Consider the following 18,793-nt stretch of genomic DNA (forward strand, 5'->3'; position numbering starts at 1 on the left):
GATGACCCAAATCTCTTCGCTCAACGTTTCGATTTATAAATTAACAAATCGTTTTATTAAAACGTATGGAATACGAAGCAAGTACGTTAGATTGACGAATCAAAACTTTAATCTAACGACGTGCCTTTGTCGTTCGATAGTAAATCGTCAAATTAATTAGGAACGTAGGTATTGAATCAGTGTCAAATCTAGTCCAAAGTAAATATCTCGATGATACGTATATTCGCGTATGATCTATGTATGTCTGTATATATATATATATATATAACGTATTTATTATACAAACTATTATACACTAGTATACAACATCGGTCCAATAGCATAGCTGAATTGAGTGTGTCCCTTCTCTGCTTCGGTGTAATTTATATGCGTCCTATTAATTAACTCCTGCTAATTAAAGTCCTACCCGATACACTTTTACCCCCAATGGTAAAAGTTAATTCGATTTATCGAATTACAGATCAAAGCTATTACGAAATATTAATAAGTCCTGTTAACGATTCCATTTGGATTGTTTATATTTTACGAGTTAATTTCATTTTTTTTTCTTCTCTATTTTATATCAATGTAAATTGAATGATAGTAATCATCGTGCTACTTGCATTAACTACACTATCCCCCTTTTCTCTTTTTTATTATTTCACGAAATATATTTTACGTCAGTTTCCTTGACGATGCTTCAAACAAGCTTTTAATTAACGATTCTTGTTTAGCTTTTATAATTAAAGATAAGCTAGCGTAGATTTCGGTTTTTCTCGTTTAACGTGAGTTACCTTTACTCGTTATGATCTATTCTCTCTCTCTCTCTTTCTCTATTTCTCCCCACTCTTTTCCCTGTATCGGTCAAATAATATTAATTCGAATAGAAACGATGATACGCGGAGACGAATCCTCTTGCAATAACATCATGTTATTAGTCTGTTCGAGGGCGCGTAAAGTTAACATGTGCGAGAGAAACGGAAATAGCATTGGGTGTGTGTATGAACAATTGTGTATGGATACGTGTGTCTGTGTCAGAGATAGAAAGAGAGAGATAGAGAGATACAGTGCCTATCAATGCAGTACCACAGTACCATGGACTAATTCGATTGCTATTCCGCAAAAGCATACCGAAGTGTAATACAAGCTAGCAGGTACATTATTGTTACTACAATGTTGAATAATGTATCCATACTCTGGTCAAGTTGAACGATCCTTATTCCTTAATTCGATCAGCTCGCATTTGCATCGATCGTTGACATTATCTTCTAAATTTTTCAACACGCATTAGATATATTGTGATTCTCTTTCGATACGGATTTTTATATTGTTTTTTACTTGTTTTGTGTAATATATTTTGTATTATTACTTATGTTGGATTCGTACTCTTGAATATTAACGAGACACATTTTTCACGGTAAGAAATAATATCGGAAGATAAGAAGAAAAAAAGAGAGAAAAAAGAACGCAGTAAGGATCGTAATGACAGCGTGGAATATACTTATCATTGGCAAAAAAAGAGGAAAAGAAAATGCAAAGAGGAGAAATATTACCGGTCGGTGGAACGTTGAATCGTTTAGAGAATTTTCTGCTGAGAGAGATAACCAGTTAAATGGATACGGAAGATGGAAGGACATTTTGCGGCCGGGTTGTGTTTAAAATGAATGACGATACGAAAAAAATGCGCGACGGGAGTCTCGTTCGACTTCCTTTCGACCATAATGACGTTCTCTTTTTCGATTTTTATTCTCATTTCTTTATCACTCTTACTCTGTCTATATTTCTTTTTCTTTTTTTTTCCACGAAGTCTACGTTTTTGTTTAACCGCGAACTCGTTAACTTGGCAAAAGAACAATGAAACCAAACGATGACTGCTCGCGAAATGAAAAAAGAACCTATTTTTATGCAAAAGTCAATCCCTCCTCGTAATGAAGGTATTTTCGTTTTTCTTTTGTTTTTTTACTTTTTCCCTTTTTCCTTTTTTTTTTTTTAACGAGCATCATTGAAATATCGTTGCATATACTTTACGGTTTAATTTAATAACATCATCACGTAATTATATGAATTATTAATATTGACGTCGTCGTAATTAATGTCATTCAGAACATGTCAGTATAGTGTGTATTTTTATAGTATCATTTGCGCTAATAATGTAAAATGGAATACATTTTTTATACCAGTAAAAGGAAGTTCTGTCGGTAAAATCGTGTTCGTCTCTTACGGTAAATTAAGAAACCCTCTCGAAGATTCGCTTTTCGACGCCATATTTATGTTTCGTGTCTGCTGTGTCGTTCATATCGCCTTCATCTACTTCCCTGACTTCTCGAATATTCCTAGGGTATTGCAGATTTTCACATGGATCGAAGTTCTCTACATTACCGACTCCAACTAATTTAATATATCGATAAGATGTCGCTAGCTGCACTACTATCGTTGATTGAAGATAACGATAGAAATTACTTCGCCATCTTGTTTCTTTGTTATTTCTTATACGATAAAACTTGTGACTTTTGTTTCATTAATTTTTAAATTATAATTTCCATAAAACCAAGTTAATAATTCTAAAAAAAAAAGGTTTTATTATATTCCTATTTTTGGGACAAAAGGAGGAAAAGAAAGAAATTAAAAGTTTGAAAATTTGAAGATTAACAAGGTACGAAAGTGTGGAAAAACGAGAGACTTTAATCGTGAACGTGGAGGATAATCGTGAAAAATTGTGTAAACTAAAAATATCGTGAAAATCCTTCGAATATGCCCCCGACGACACCAACGGACTCAGCTATGTGCTCTCTCTGTCCGCGATCGAAGAAAGCTCAGCACCCGAAAAAGCTCGTGCGTTTCGACTCGGTCGTCGATACGTTCTCCATCACGGACAGCAACACGGCTAACAATCGGAGGGTAAGATTGATTTTTTATCCCTCTAATTCGAAGGATAAATAATCAAAATAAATTAAATAAATAAAAATCAAAAAATTGCAATATATTTTTTGATAATAATTGTTAATACTAATTTATTTATCGTGCACGGTGAAGAAAATGGCTGTCAATTTTAGGGGTCAATATGTTTAAAACACAAATGGTCAACATTTATAATGAAAAAATAAGTGAACGATAAAACGATTGATAAAAGAATTTCTAATTACTTAATATAAATTTATATCGAACGGAATTTTCTCTTTTTCCCATTAGTACCAATTAATTATTTGACAAAAAATACTAAAGAGCAAACGAAGCGTAAAAAGAAAAAGAGAAATATTATTTCGATAATTAACGCCATTGAAAAAAAAAAACAAATGTATAAAAGTATATTAAAATAAATGGTTCGGTAGTTTTTTATTCTTATTTTATTGTCTACAATTCGTACAATTCAACAAAACGGATAAAAGTCAAAAAGATAGAGGAATTTTCTTCGGATTTGAGTGTGCGTCGTAGTATGAAACAGCAGATGGCCGATAATGTTCCATGGAAGAAACGAACCCATTCCATTCTTTTATGATAATACAATCTCGTGCATCCTAGCGTGTGTGTCTCTGAAATGTAAATCAACTACCTGTCTCTTTCTCTCCCTCTTTTTCTTTTTTTTTTCTTCTTCTCGGTATCCCTTTCTGTCGATTCCGCACATGTCGATACCCAGAGCACAACCCTTCATATTTTCTCCATCTGTTCTGTCAAACTCAACTTCCATTTACCTTTATTAAAAATCACCATCCATTCTCCAAATATTTTCTCTACTCGTTGTTTCCATGCACGTGAAAAGAAAAAGAAAAAAAGGAAAAAAGAAATATCGAGAAAAAATAAAAAAGAAAAGGAACCATCGAACCATCTCCCCGTTGAAAAACTTTTTGACTTTTCTCTTCGATACTTTTTTTGCACGATTCGAAAACTTCGTTTCAGAAAAAATTCTTCTCATTTTTGTCCTCCCCCTTACCTATCCGCCCACTTCGCATTCCTTATTCAGGAAAAAAATTTGCCAATCGGTATGTTATTCCGATTATTATTTTTGACGTGAAAAACATTCGTTGAATTTTATTCTATATCGTATTAGAAACTCAATAATAATAAATTGATTTCCATCGATGAATAAAAATGGTTATACGTCGTATATGGTGAAGGATAGAAAAGTGGGTTGTGGGGATAGTTGATGTAACGATCAGAGGAGACATACCATTTACGAAACGTCAGTAGAAATTTTCGCGAGTTTCGTTCGAACAGCCAAACTCTCTTTGTCGTTGGAGAGTTTTCGAGAAGTCCTCAAATGTACTCCTTCGTTGGAAGTTGATCCTGTGTCAAGAGGATTTACATCTGATTCACTCCCGAAAGATTCAACGACAGCACTAGATTTTCATACACCACAACTGATTCTATTCAACTTACTGTAGACCAACAACGATAAACCAAATATGTTTCCGCGAGAATTTTTTCTTTTTCCTTTTTCTTTTTATTATTCTCAAGGGTAAGGTAAAGCTCGTTCGATAACACTTCGATTCGAGATAAATCGTTTGGTAGATGTAGCAACTCGATCACGGTTATTGCTCGTATAGAAAATTTTCTTTCCCGTAAATTTTTATTTTAATTTGTTTTTCTTTTCTATTTCTTCTCGAATTTTCTTATAACACGTAAAACATTATCCAAGGAGTTACGACGATAGGGAAGATTCTTTAGAAATGAAAATTCATTGCTATTCGTTTGTATATTTTATTATTATTTTGCTACTACTATAGTAGTAGTAGTAATAATAATAATAATAATAACAGTACATATTGGGGGGTAGTAGTGTAAAGTTAAAAAGGAAACAAAATGTTTAAGGATCCGCATAGTGAGCTTTACCTTTTCTCCTATTATATTTTTTCTTACTTTTATTTTTTCTTTACCGTAATAACTTTTTCTCGAACTTACTAAGGCCAGCTAGGCTAATTAGCCGGGATTCTTCTTCGGTACACAAGATGAGGAAAATATGAAACGTACTGATCAAAAATTTAATTAGACCGGTGCACTATGTTCTCGCTTAAAACTATATAATATATAGAACTTTATTTTTCCACCGAGTTAGTTTCCCTACGAGGCCGCTCACTTTTATCTACGATTAATCGTTATATCATATTTTTATTAATATAGTACGTACAATAAATAAAAACGAAATCAACTTTAAATTTTAACAAGCTATTAATATTAAACCGCACTTTAAAATAACGTATTCTCGAAATACTTTTATTTTGTCAAATATTTAGAATTTCGCGAAATAATATTTCATATCGATGCGAATATCAATATATGAATAAACCTTTAAAAAACAAATAAAAAAGAAATGACAAACAAAATGTCTGGATATTAAAAAAATATTTAATCAAATAAGAAAACGAAGAAAAAAAAAATCAAAACGTATATGCCCTTCGGCACGTTTTTAATATAAAGACAAAGGACTGAAATTTTAATAAGATTTCTTTCTATATGCATTGAATTTAATAGGAAGTAATGCGTTCATTAAAATTTTCATAAAAAGTTAAATAAAAATCAATTTAATATAAACACACATATATTCCTCTAATTTTATATATATTATTATGTTTAAAATATCTATTAAAATGCAATTATTTTTTCTGTTTTAGGTAAGCTTCCAAGAAGTTGAGTATACTGTACGAAACCACGTTACTTCGGTATGTAAAAATATTTCATTGAGATATATCCCATTATAAAATATAAAAGATATCTATCATCTTAAAAAAAAAAAAAAGGAGAAAAAAAAACAACAACAACAAAAAACGAAAATTTTCTCGATCAATGTCTAGTTTATTTTTCTTGTTTAAACTATCGTTCCGCGATAGGATAAGTGAAAAACTTCGTCGGTAAGTGAAAATACTCGGCACGTTTCTTATCGGTTTGAACCTAAATTACGTCATCCATTTCTCTATCATTCTTTCTCGTTTTTTATTTCTTTCTTCAAGCTTTCTCAAGCTCGTCCGTCGTCTTTCGGTTCTTTGTACTTTCTCTCTTTCTATCCGAAGATTCCTTATAATGAGTCTGACGTACCAAGAATTTTAACGGGCGATCTTTCTCTCGGTATCACCAAGGAGCAAGGCTCCTTACGATTCGACGAAAGATTTACGCTTTTAGACGACGGACCGTATCCTTGCATTCTTTCTTCCTTCCTTCCTTCCTTCCTTTCTTTCTTTCTTTCTTTCCTCCGTGTTTCCTATTAAACCTTGTCAGTGATATCTCGTCAGGAAAGATAAGAAAAAATAAACGTAAAAAAGATTTTTCCCTTTCGTTCAACTGGAAACTACAATTGCATCTAACTACCTTTTTTCTTTTCTTTTCTTTTCTTTTCTTATTGAATAAAATAAACAAAATAAATTAAATAAATAAATAAAAGTAGATACGTTTTCTTTTTATTGCAGTAATATAATATAATACGCTTGTTGTTAGTCGTGAAAAATTCTAGATAAGAGTACATTAAAAGTAGTACGAGTCAACGAGTAAAGAGACACTGAATGAGACTGAATCTACAATTTAATCTTCTAAATTTCTAATCGCCGTTGTTACGAAAATGCTAAATCAAATACATATAAATATAAATTAAATTTATATTTATATATTTTTTTGTGAAGATACTTTAATTAGTTTCATTGTCAAACAAAATTTAAGTTAAATGTGAAAGATAACTACACTCAAAGTAGTAAGAGTCAATGATACAAGTCTTAAAGTGTTCAACACTTAACCCAAAATTTTAATCTCATAAGCTTCCTTTTGTTTGTTAAGTATGATAAATAAAATTCCTCCCCAAAAAATATGAAACAATAATTATACTTAATATAGAATATACTTTAATTATTTTACTTGTCAAGAAAAAATGTAAATGAAAGCTCGGAGTAGTATAGATCAATGATTTGTAGTACGAGGTAGTACGAAGTAGTACGAATCAACGATTAATGAATGAGTCATCTAAAAACCTCTGACATTAGATCAAACAAATCAAATCTCACACACACACATAAGCTTATAATAATTTTGTTTTTGATCATAGTCGTACAAATCGAATCAGACGCGACAGACAACTTTCGCATTTTAACGGTGACACGAGTGAAATACCTACATTCGTCTTCGTGTAAAGGGCAGGCCTTTTAACGAGACTTTCTTTGCTTGACGGCAATCGTGGATAAACATCGGGCGTCGACACGCGTTGTAAACTACCCCTTGTCGTCGTAGTCGTTGTCGCGACGACCTTCCAGCTAAATTTAATCAAGCCGTTAATTATTTTCACCGACGTTAGGCGACACGCTTCCTCTTTCTCTTCTTCTTTGTCGTCGGTCCATGTCTCCACGACTGCGCACACATAATTCTCTTCCGGATGTTTTAGGAAGAACGGGGAGAACCCACCCCTCCTCTTTCTCTCCCCTCATTCTCCCCTTTTCTTTCGTCTCTTTTCAAAGGAAATATCCGGAACGCGTGGCTGGAATTTACGTGGCTCCGTACTTTCTCGAGACCTTGATCCGAATTAAACGTTCGCTTGGCTTCCGTCCATCCTCACCGATCAAATCGATAAGTTTGTTCTCGTACGGATAGATATAACAACTTCAACGAAGGACCATGAATTTTTGATCTTTTTATTATCATCGTTCTACAACTTCTTCTCCTTTTCTTACCCTTATCTTTCCATTTCTTTTCTTTTCTTATTGGAAAGGGTGATAGGGGGTGTCTTACGTTTAATAATTAATTAAACTAAGAACAATAATGAAGTATCCAAATATATAGGTTTCCCCATTCCATAGATTTTAAGCGAACAATGTTTGACAAAGTTTATAACTGTTGAAGTTTCGTTAAATTGACGTCAAGGTGTAGATGATATCGTAAAATCTCGACGAAACTGTTAGTTGGACATAACAATGTGAAAAGTATATATACCTATTTACTTATCTACCTATCTACCTACCTATCTACCTGTCTACCTACCTTAAACAGCAAGTTAGCATACCTCTTACGAACCGAGTTTGTTGGATAATTGTGAAATTGCAGGCCGTTGATTATGAGTCGCATTGCTTCATTTCACGCACGTACCCTCTTCTTCAGCGAGTTTAACAAGCTTTGGAAAGTACTCCTAATGGATATTTGCGGCCTCGTAACATACGTCCAATTAAATCCTCATACCCTTCGGTCTCTCCACCCCCTCTCTCTCTCTCTCTCTCTCTCTCTCTCTCTCTCTCTCTCTCTCTCTGTCTCTATCTTATTCTCAGCTGGGAGTGTAAAACATTTCGCGAATGGGTGCTTACATATATAACGATTTGAGAAGAAAATCAGTACACTGGGTGAACGCGTAACGATCCATTTAATAACGTGAAATTTATTCCGTACGTATATAATCGCTTTAATTTCCTTTAATTATTATTGAGATTAATTATTTTCTTTTTTTTTTAGAACGATAAAAAATATATATAAAAAAAATAAAAGTTTGATTATACAACTAATTGCGACGTTCCATAGCAAATAATGTAAACTCATCAAATCGAAAATGTTAAAGAGAAAGAGCGAATATTTTAATATGCGTATGAAATGAACAATAATTCCACAACAGACTTTAATTAATTCGCATAATTATACATATATATATATATATACGTATACGTATACGAACATGTGCTATACGTGCACAATATATTTCGAAATAAAAATATGAAAATGAATGAAAGCTAAAGCTCGGTGTTTTTGTTATCTTTCCTCATTTTTTCGCTTTTCATTTTACATTTATTTGAATGTTTCTTATCATTTTTCCGCGCGTGTCTTTCATACGAAAGTAATTTCATGGTTGATAATAACAATGGCAAGCTAACGTAAGTGCAAACCAAATAGAGATATTTAAATCTCGAGAGATTAATAATGCGCGAGTTAGAAAGCGAGTCCGTGCGAAGTAATTCGGGAGAGTTTCCAACGTTACAAGGAGCATTATAATTGCACTCTCCCCATTTTGCGATATTACAAAAGCAATATTCGAGCTTGTCTTGATTTTTCGTGTTTATTGTACTTACACGATGTACAAAAGTTGTTTACCATAATGTTTTATACGACAATGAATGATAAATCGTAATTACTAACAAAAATTCCAATGATTATGATTACAATAATTTTGCATTATTATACATATATATTTATTATTATTCGAAGAAAATCAACGTACGTATATATCTATATATATATATATATAATATCTATGCATACATTTGCCTATTAGATAGTTTCTCGGTAGACGAGGAACACGAGTGCAAACCACAGAACCATTCGCATATGAATTTTACCCTTCATCCTCGCTCCGATTCGCTCGGTTCCTCTTTTCCCAGGAAACCTTTAGAAAAAAAAAAGAAAAAGAATATATATATATAAAGAGAGAGAAAAAGAGAGAGAAAAATTGTGGTAGGTAAATATGTACCTGTATCGTGGTTTCCTTTTGAATCTTTTCCTCTCTGTCTCTCCCTCTCTCTTTGATCAAACAAACTTATTTGAAAGTCGTACGTGGATGCCTTTCGTTACCTCGGATATTTTTCGAAAGACTGTTTTTAAAATGATGGACAGTTTCGTGTGGTATCAAGAAGACGCGATAAAAGTACTGCTGAAAGGGCTAAATGGATGAGAGATCCTCTCGTGATTTATACGGGAAATCGGAAATAAAAGTAACGCGTAAAATTCGAGACTGGACGAGTAAGAAAGAAAGAAAGAAAGAAAGGAAAAATAAAAAGAGAGAGAGAGAAGGAGAAGAAGAGAGTAAGAGAAGTTTGGATGCGGCTTGTGCACGTAGTAACTAAGCTCGTACGCCATCAAACAACTCTAACTTTACTTCACCCTCTGCTTTCTCTTTTCCACTTCCTCTCTCTTTCTCTCTTTCTTTCCGCGAAGAGTTCTTCGTTACCTTCTTGTTTCCATTAAGGGTGATGTAGTGCATGAAACGCTTTATCCTCGCTTCTTACACGACTCCACCTACTTTATCTTTCTCCCTTCCACCTATTCCTGCACTCTAATGTTTTCTATACTTTTTTAAACACTTCGTATCGAACGATTGATCAATTTTTCTAATAAATATATATACTTATTTAAAAAATATATATAATATATTATCGTTAAAAAATATGACACGTTATACGAATAAGGATCGAAAAATGTTGAGCGTCACACGGTATAGAAAACCATAAAGCTCAAAATTTACCACGTGTTGAGCTAAAAACTTTTCAACTCCATCTCGTGGAAGGCTCAAAACTTTTCAACCTTCCTCGTTGGTAGGCTCGAAACATTTCACCCCTCTCCGTTTATAATTTCAAGACTTTTTTCAGCTCACCCATGTATATTTTTTTTATGCGTTATTTTTTTTTTTTTTTTTTTTTTTTTTTTTTTATTTAAGTAAACTTTTTAGAAAAAAACTTATATTTTCCATTTAAACATGAAAGGAACCGATACGTAGGAATAAACTTGAAACTTCTCCCTTCGGTTTCTTTTAGAAACGTTCGAGTATTTGGCCTTACTGCTTGCACGGTGTATTGTCGTTCTGATATACTGTGTAGAATTAAAAAAAGGAAAAAAAATTGATGTCCCGTCAACTTTGTTCACCCCTATAGAAGTAGTATAAGAATTCACGAGAGGCGAGTAGGTAAAATATGAAATTGAAATTTGATCCGTAGATTGGATCCGATATAACATCACGACTAACAGAATATTGGTTTTCAAAGTATAGGATGAGATAAGAACGGATAACTACGAACATTGTTGTAGAAAGAAAAGCAAATTTTAAAGACGGATCAAATTTCAATTTCATATATTAAATACTCGTCTATCGTTAATACATATTTTACCCAGTTATTTCGTGCAAAACCTAATATATAGATTTTTTCTACGAATTAACTGAATTTGTACATTTCAACAAAGTTACATATAAACATAAATATATATACATATTTATTTTTTTGTATGTATATTATGCAACGAGGAAACGAGATCATATTTCGTGTCATGATTTTATCACAAACGAACGTGTACCACCTATACGGATAGATGGACATGCGAATTTGCCTGTCCGTTTTATCCGTTTTCCTCTTTATTTTTTTCCCCTCCCACCCCCGTTTCACTCTCTCTCTCTCTCTCTCTCTCTCTCTCTCTCTTTTTCTTTCTCTTTCTCTCTTTTTTTCTTTTTTTATTTATTTTTATTCAAGCGAATTAATGACCTATCAAAATTTCGTACCTGTCAAGTTCACGAGCAGATAAGCACGGACGATAATCATCGTAATCGCCGAAACGTGTCGCGTCGAAATTCGCATATTTATGACGCGTTGAATTTTATAGTTCCCATGCAAAATTGCGGTGAACAGCGATCAGGTGAAAGGGGGTGGTGTGGGGTTGGGGGGTAGAAATAGAGAGATAGCGACAGACAGAAAGATGGTAGATGGTGAGTTGCGTAGAAATAGGGTCGTTCCTACTTCACCCCCTCCCTCCTAGTGGGTACACCCTCTGGGAAAAAGCATTCGAACGGAAAAAGCTTTATGTTTTCGGTCGTTCAACCGTTGTACGAACGGACTCTTATGAATATTTAATTTTCTTTCTCATAAGCTTGCATCCGCGTATTCTCTTTCTTTTTGTCTTTCACACTAACACGTTGTTCTATTTCTAACGCAGATGTTTTTCCATAATTTCTGGACATTTTTTTGCGTGTATTCGTGGCAAAGGGGTTCTTACGCCGTGTTGAGTAAAACTAACCCCGTCCAGAAAAAGAAACAGGTAGGAAACGGAAGGAAAGTGAAGTGGGTGATTTTTATTTTTCGTTCATTCCCTCTCTCTCTCTTTCTTTCTTTCTCTTTCCGTTTCTCCCCTTCTAAACCCTTTTATCTCATTTTTTTCCCCCATTTTTTCGTAGAGGGTAAACTTGTTTGGAATCGGCTGAAAAGGCTCACCAGGCGTTGGATTTATTTACTCGACTACTACACTTCCACGTAAAATACTACCATTAGCCAATTATTTGCTAGCATAACATTTTTTCTACCCCCTACCATCCTTCCCGCCCTTTTTTTCTAATCCCACTCGCATCTTTTTTTCCCCTCTCTTCTTTTTTCTCCCCATTTTTCTTTTTCTTATCATATTCTATTCTCTTCTATCTAACTATTTGTTCATTTTCTTTTTGGATATTAAAGGAAAGTTGCACGTGAGCAAAGAGAGGAAACATTTGTACAGAGAAATAGTTTAATTTGTTTTTTCTCATAACGCAAACCAAATCCCTTTCGTGATTATAGAAGGTAGAAGAACGTATTATCAGGAAATGTGAAATATTTGAAATTAGTTTGGTATTTCGTGGTTGTCTTGCGTGCGCTTACATTTAAAATCTCTTTTCAACCGAAATATTATATAATGTATAACTGTTTAGTTGAACAATTTTTTTCTATAAACTTTTACTGTATTCACGTACATTCATATTATATTATAACAGAATCTTGAGGCTTATTATCCTATGAAAATAACTTTTCAAACATCAGAAACATAAAAAAGTATATATATATGACAAGAAAAAAAAATACTTTTTCTTTCTTTCAAATTAAAAAAAATATATATATAATCTAGTTTGTTATTCAAGATATTGATTTTTCAAATACATCTCAAATATTTGTTTGAAAAACGGCGGAAGCAAATTTGTACACCTAATACATAAAAGTAAAGTTGACTCGTTTCCGTAGACGTAATATCCGTTGTAACTATCTTTTTCGAACTTTATCCCTCACTCTCGCTCACTCTCATTCTCATTCTCATTCTTTTTTTTTCTCTTTATACGCGTTCAACTTTCCCGATAAATAAATTCTCTCTTGAACTGTCAAGAGAAAACCTAGAAGGATTAACTCTATTTTGCTGTTTTAAAATCGCGTGTTCTAGATTTCGATCTATTTCTAGAAACGTAATTTCGAATATATAGAAGTAACAATTATACTGTCGCATGATTGAACTTTCAGGTTTTAAATGTTACGTATGTATGATATATATATAATACACAATACATATATATATTTATATACGTATAACACACGGGAGGTATAGTAGAAATCTACTTTGAAAGTAGCTTGGAAAAATATGAAATCGCGCGGGAAAGTGGAAAAGGGTAGAAACGTTGATTCATGAGTAGATATGTGTAAGTAAATAGATATATTTATATACATATACATATATATAAAAGTATATATACATATAAAAGTATATGTATGTCTTTCCCTCTTTCTCTTTCTCTGCATATAAGTGTATATGTTGAAAAGAGAAGGAGAGGGGATAGAAAGAGTGTGTGTGAGAGAGAGAGAGAGAGAGAGAAAATGATAAGGGTGGGGGGTGGATTGGATCTTGCGCCGTCCAGACCAGCTGGCAGCATCCCTTGGTATCCCACGAGCCATCGAATGAAAACGTCGGCAGTCACTCGCGCGGATCCTCGCCCGCGAGATCTCAGCTTTCTTCCGTTTCCTCAGATTTCTCTTGTGCCAATTATTTCAATCGTGCCCTTCTCGAGCCCTTCGTTAACAAATACATAATTATTCTTTTTCATATTAGAGAAAAGAACGAACAATTATATTTTATTAATTCGTACGACTCTTATTTATTATTTTATCATTAAGAATATTATCGGATCGTTTGGAAAATTATTTTATTCCATGTTGTGTATCATTTATTTATTTATCGATTAACGTTGAAATTATATTATTATTTTTCTAGTTTTTTTTTTTTGACACATTGGATTGAATTATATTTGTAGAAGAGATTTTCGTACGAATCGATATTTGTATTATTTCGAGGGATGAGAAATTTTTGAACGAACTAGCGTGAGTTTTGTTTCACGATTAATTCTTTTCTCATTTTCGTTTTATTCTTTTCTTCGTTCCGATAGAAAGTTTTTCAATGTTTTACGAGGAAAAAGAGAAGATTAAATATTTTTCCTTTTTTCTTTCTTTCTTCTTTTTCTTATTTTTATTTAATATATGTATAATATTTTATGATCCCTTAGATTTGTAAGATAGCGTTTTAAAGTATCAAGGGTATAGATTCAAGGACACCCACGCTTCTGTCCTTGACATTCTCTAACGAAACGTGACACACTGTATTTTGATCGCGTTCATAGCAAACGCCCACCGGCAAAGAAACATTTAACGGTGAATTAGATTAGCGATTTGCACTGGCGCCATTCCTTTTTACACGTTCGTATAATACAAGGAAACTTTAATAATCAAATTACTTTGCTTCTACGGTAAATATTTGATTTTTCTTTGAAATATTTCTAATACATTTTATACAAAAAACAAAACAAAATCATTTGTCTATCTTTTTTGTTTTTTTTTTTTATTATCGTTATCAGAAAAATAAATTGTACGTGTTACGTCGGAGATAAAACAATTTCCCGCCAAATAATCCTGATTTTTCTTTTGCTTTTCTTTTTCACTAAATTTTCATTAAAAATCAGAACCAATCGTCGTCTATTAAAAGTACCAACCATTAGTTTAGGAAACACAGTTTGTATTTCGCGTTTCCAGCAGTTTGGACTTTCAGCTGGTCAACTCGTTCGGCAAAGAGCTTACCCGTTCTAAGAGCTAAACAACCTAAGGAGTTTACACATATCGTTGGGAAAGTTTCACCAAAGTTCGTACAAAGAGTCGTGTGCTTTTTTTAGTTTTCATTTTCTTTATTCTACTCTCTTTTCTTTCATTCTTCTTTTACTCTCACCCTCTCTCACCCTCTCTCTCTCCAATTTTTTTCTTTTTTGGATTATAAACCGTGACCTATTAAAATGTTTACCAGATACATCTTCTTGTTATCGTCCCGCAATTCGTTTGAAGGTCGCTAAGATGGGAATTTCGTTTGAAAGAAATTGCTTACGTCACATCGACTTTTTCGCAATCAATCGAGAAGAGTTTCTTGTTGAAACAAACTTTCTTTCAACCTTACTTTGATTACAAAAAGAAATTGAAAGAAAGAGAGACGTCAACTTGGACGAAGAATTTTTAATCGAAAATTCTTACCCTCTCTAGTAACCCCCCTTTTTTTCTTTTCTTTTATCCTTTTTTTTTTTCTTTTTTTACGATAAAGCTTGTTAACTGTTTTGCACGTTAATCGATAGTCTTCGAAAAAAAAGAAAGAGAGAGAGAGAGAGAGAGAGACAGAGAAAATGGCACACTAATCTAACGAAAATTAATCGGAAAGTTAGATTGAAATCACGAACAACTTACGACGCGAGTGTGACATAAAAACAAGGCGATTATTATATTGAAATATAGTTACAATCGTTAATTAACTTCTTTACTTTTTCCAGTCTAAACGTTTCTAAATATTATTATTATTATTTATTTGTTATTATTATTATTAATATTTTTACTTCGAATTGTTATAATTTCTATGCAAGGCTATTACGAATATTATATTAAAATTTGTACGAAAAGAAAAAAGAATATTACGGTGTAGTACTTTTAAATTAAAATTCCAATTTCAATTTGACTAAAACGTTTGAGAATGTTCATTTGGAAGATTAATAAACGATGAACGATATTGAAGGTTTGCAAGATATTGTTAAATCTATATGGCGTTATAAAGATTAATTTTTTTCTTTCATTTAAATCGAAGTACAATCTCGAGAAGGGAATCAAATCATTTTGTTTCTCGGTAGAGACAAAAAATACGAAAAAACGATAGAGAGAAAGTTAAAAAGAAAAGGAACAAAAGATAAAAGTGAAAAGTGAAAAGGTAGATCGTAAACGTTCTTTGGAAGAAAGGAAATAAAAAAATAAAAAGAGAGAGAGAGAGAGAGAGAGGGATAGAGGGAAAAAAGAAAAAATAAAAATAAGAATAATAGTTGTCGTGAAAAAATTAGCAGTGTCCAACCTGGAGTGCCAATGTGGATCACGCGTAGCGCCCGTCTTCATGGGGATGGGCTTTAACGATAAAAAACTGCGGAGACTACGAAGATTGCGGCTTTTTGGCCGCGCAAAAGTTTACCTCACAGTCCGATGGCCGCAACTGGTTTGTTCCATTATTATTATTATTATTATTATTATTATTTTCAATAGATATTACATATTGTCGATCATCAATTTGTTCTATTTTATAAATTTCTCTTCTAGGTATTATAATCGTAAATATAATATAATACCATGATTATTATTTTTCATTCTATACGATATTAAACATTGTTTTTCTCTTTTTAATAATTTAAAGATATTATTAATAATTATACAAGAGGAATAAATTTTTTTAGATATTATCGTATTAACTTAAGATTACTATTTCGTATAACGTTGAAAAGTTAATATTAATTTAAGAACTTGATTAAGCGTAAGTTTTTACCCTATCGTACAATCGAAATTATTTCGAGATACTTTTCTTAATTTTATATTTATTTTTATAATATGAAACAATTATTAGCAATTAAAAAAAAAACAATAAGCTTTAAAGTTTATATGTTATCATCGTAAGGTTCAAATTATTTCGATACTATCTACATTTAATTTTTATTTTACGTAGACGTAATACATATATAGTTCCTTTTTTTGTAAAATATGAAAGTTATTAGGAATTAAAAACAATAAGAGGACATAAGAGGATTAGAAAGTATTAGAAAGTAAAAGAGAACTTGGGAAAAGAACACAAAAAATATCTACAATAAAGGGTTTTAAAGGTGTTAGAAACTCAATGAATTTTTATAGGATTTTCTTGTTTTTTTTTAATCAGTCAATTAAAATGAATAAAGCAGAAGAAGAATAAGAAGAAAAATACTCTTCATATTTGAAAGTTTGCGAGCTTGCAGTTTAAAAGAAAGCACGTTTTTAAATGGTGCTCGGAATTGAGATGTGAATTCTCTTCTTTTTTTTTCTTTTCGCCTATTTACCGAGAGAGACCGTTTGATATCAAGGTGGTTAAAATGGACTTTCACTGAAAGAACAACCATGCGAAAATTCGAGGAATCGTTTTATCTTTCCACTTTTCTCTCTTTCACTACCTATCTCTTATTCTTTTCTTTCGATCGAGATCGTCAGATAAAAATAAGCTCCATGGAGCTAGCTAGCTAGCATTTTCTTCTTCGACTTGCCTGCTTCTTGTCGTTAAAGCTCGTCCTCTTGGAGATAAGCGTACCGAACGTGATCCGAATTGAATACTTCCGTTTGATAACTGACAAGCTTATGGAATAGTTACTTTTTCGACGATCGAATCGCAACATCATTTTATGATTCTCATCTCTATGAAAGAATATCAAATAGAAATAATCATCGAGGTGTGATCGAAACTTATGAAATATTATTATATACATTTTAACATTTTCAACGCGAAACTTAACGACAATTTTACGTTTAACTTTCTATTCGTTCTTCCATTTTTTTTTTCTATCATAACCGATGAAATAATCAAAATTATTATACAATATTTTAATACAAATTCTTATATTATTTTATACACGTTAACAACAAATTAATCAATATTTATCGTTATAAAATAGCTTCTAAACAAAACGTAGAAAAAAAGATAAAAATAATTTCATTGGAAAATATTAAGAACAAAATTTTTTAGCATTGAACGTTTCGTCTCTGCCATAATTCGATATGAAAATATGTTAAACTACTCGTTCGGTTTGATAAAATAGTGTCATTGTCGTGTAGATTATTTCTTTAGCATCGATTACAAACGATTACTCGATTCACAGAGTTTACGATATCGTTCTCCGAAGTAATATTGTGTGCCCGAGAATTTTGAATGTTCTCCTCCTTGTATATAAACGTGTATAGGTATCTGTGTGTTTGTATGAGTATCCAAGAATATATAGGTAGGTAAGTTAACATGGATATGTGTAAAGTGTGTGCACTTCTACGGATGCAGTTCAAGAGGACTCCATCTCTAAGCGGATGCTGGGGATGTCAGAAGTTCTTGCGCGATGTCGTGCCTTCCTCAAATAACACTTGGATCGACCGACGGTGGTACCGCATTGTTGTGGATCCTCAGAATCGGATTGAAATTTTCAAACTACTTCCTCGCTATCCGCCATACTGTCGGTTAACATTTTTCATTGTAATCCATGTTAAATAATAATAAAACAAAATAATAATGTCTTCGTTATATTCTCCGTTTCGTTTCTTTTTTCTTTTATATTTTTATTTTATTTTATTGTTTGTTTTTTTATTCCGAGCTACCAATTACTTTGACACTATTTTTGCGTGATATGTATATATATAATTTCAACGGGTTAACGAAAAATAAAATAAGTCGTGTCATATATTGCATTTATCGTATGTATTATTAAAACAACGATATACACAGAGGAGTTTTGGTATAAAGGAAATATATATATATATATATATTTATTGAAGTTAGCTCTTTGAATCATAAAATCGTTTACCATGATAAACAATAATTCCTCGTTCCATGTGTAAACTTGCAATTAGTATCTTTTCCGAAACGTAGAAACGTTATCCGCGTTCTTTGATTATACCTGCGAACGGTGTAATTTCAAATTTTCGTTGTATGCATAGTATTTCTCTTCAAACTCACCGGCAATATTTTCCACTTTAAGCTTTGTTACAAACAAGAATGGAATATTAACTTGTCGATGGGGGAGTATTCATTGTAATCTATTCGCATACATATATACTATATTTATATATATAGATATATATACACACATATATATCTTTAGAAAGAGTAACAAATCGTATGCAAACTTAAATAATAATCCTTCTGTAAACGCGTTATACATTTCCCATAAAATATTAACGAGTTTTCTTGATTATTTGTTGTATAAACGAAACTCCTATATTCGAGGCTATTTGCAAACACGACACATTTCTAT

At 32.3% G+C, this 18,793-nt stretch overlaps 1 protein-coding gene and 1 long non-coding RNA gene across 14 annotated transcripts in view; both read left to right on the plus strand.

The window, feature by feature from the left end:
• Window positions 1-18,793, plus strand: part of LOC106794038 (disks large homolog 4) — a 259,789-nt gene that overhangs the window by 77,110 nt on the left and 163,886 nt on the right. The window lies entirely within an intron of this gene.
• Window positions 13,327-15,465, plus strand: LOC106794041. Of its 2 annotated transcripts, none has more exons than XR_001382492.1 (4): window positions 13,327-13,793; window positions 13,976-14,215; window positions 14,499-14,604; window positions 15,402-15,465. It is a non-coding gene; the product is annotated as an uncharacterized LOC106794041 (long non-coding RNA). The 2 variants fall into 2 exon arrangements; XR_001382491.1 differs by lacking the exon at window positions 15,402-15,465 and adding an exon at window positions 15,170-15,354.

Source organism: Polistes canadensis, unplaced genomic scaffold, assembly GCF_001313835.1.
Source record: "Polistes canadensis isolate GaletaPanama2010 unplaced genomic scaffold, ASM131383v1 scaffold_22, whole genome shotgun sequence".
NCBI classification, from domain to species: Eukaryota; Metazoa; Arthropoda; class Insecta; order Hymenoptera; family Vespidae; genus Polistes; species Polistes canadensis.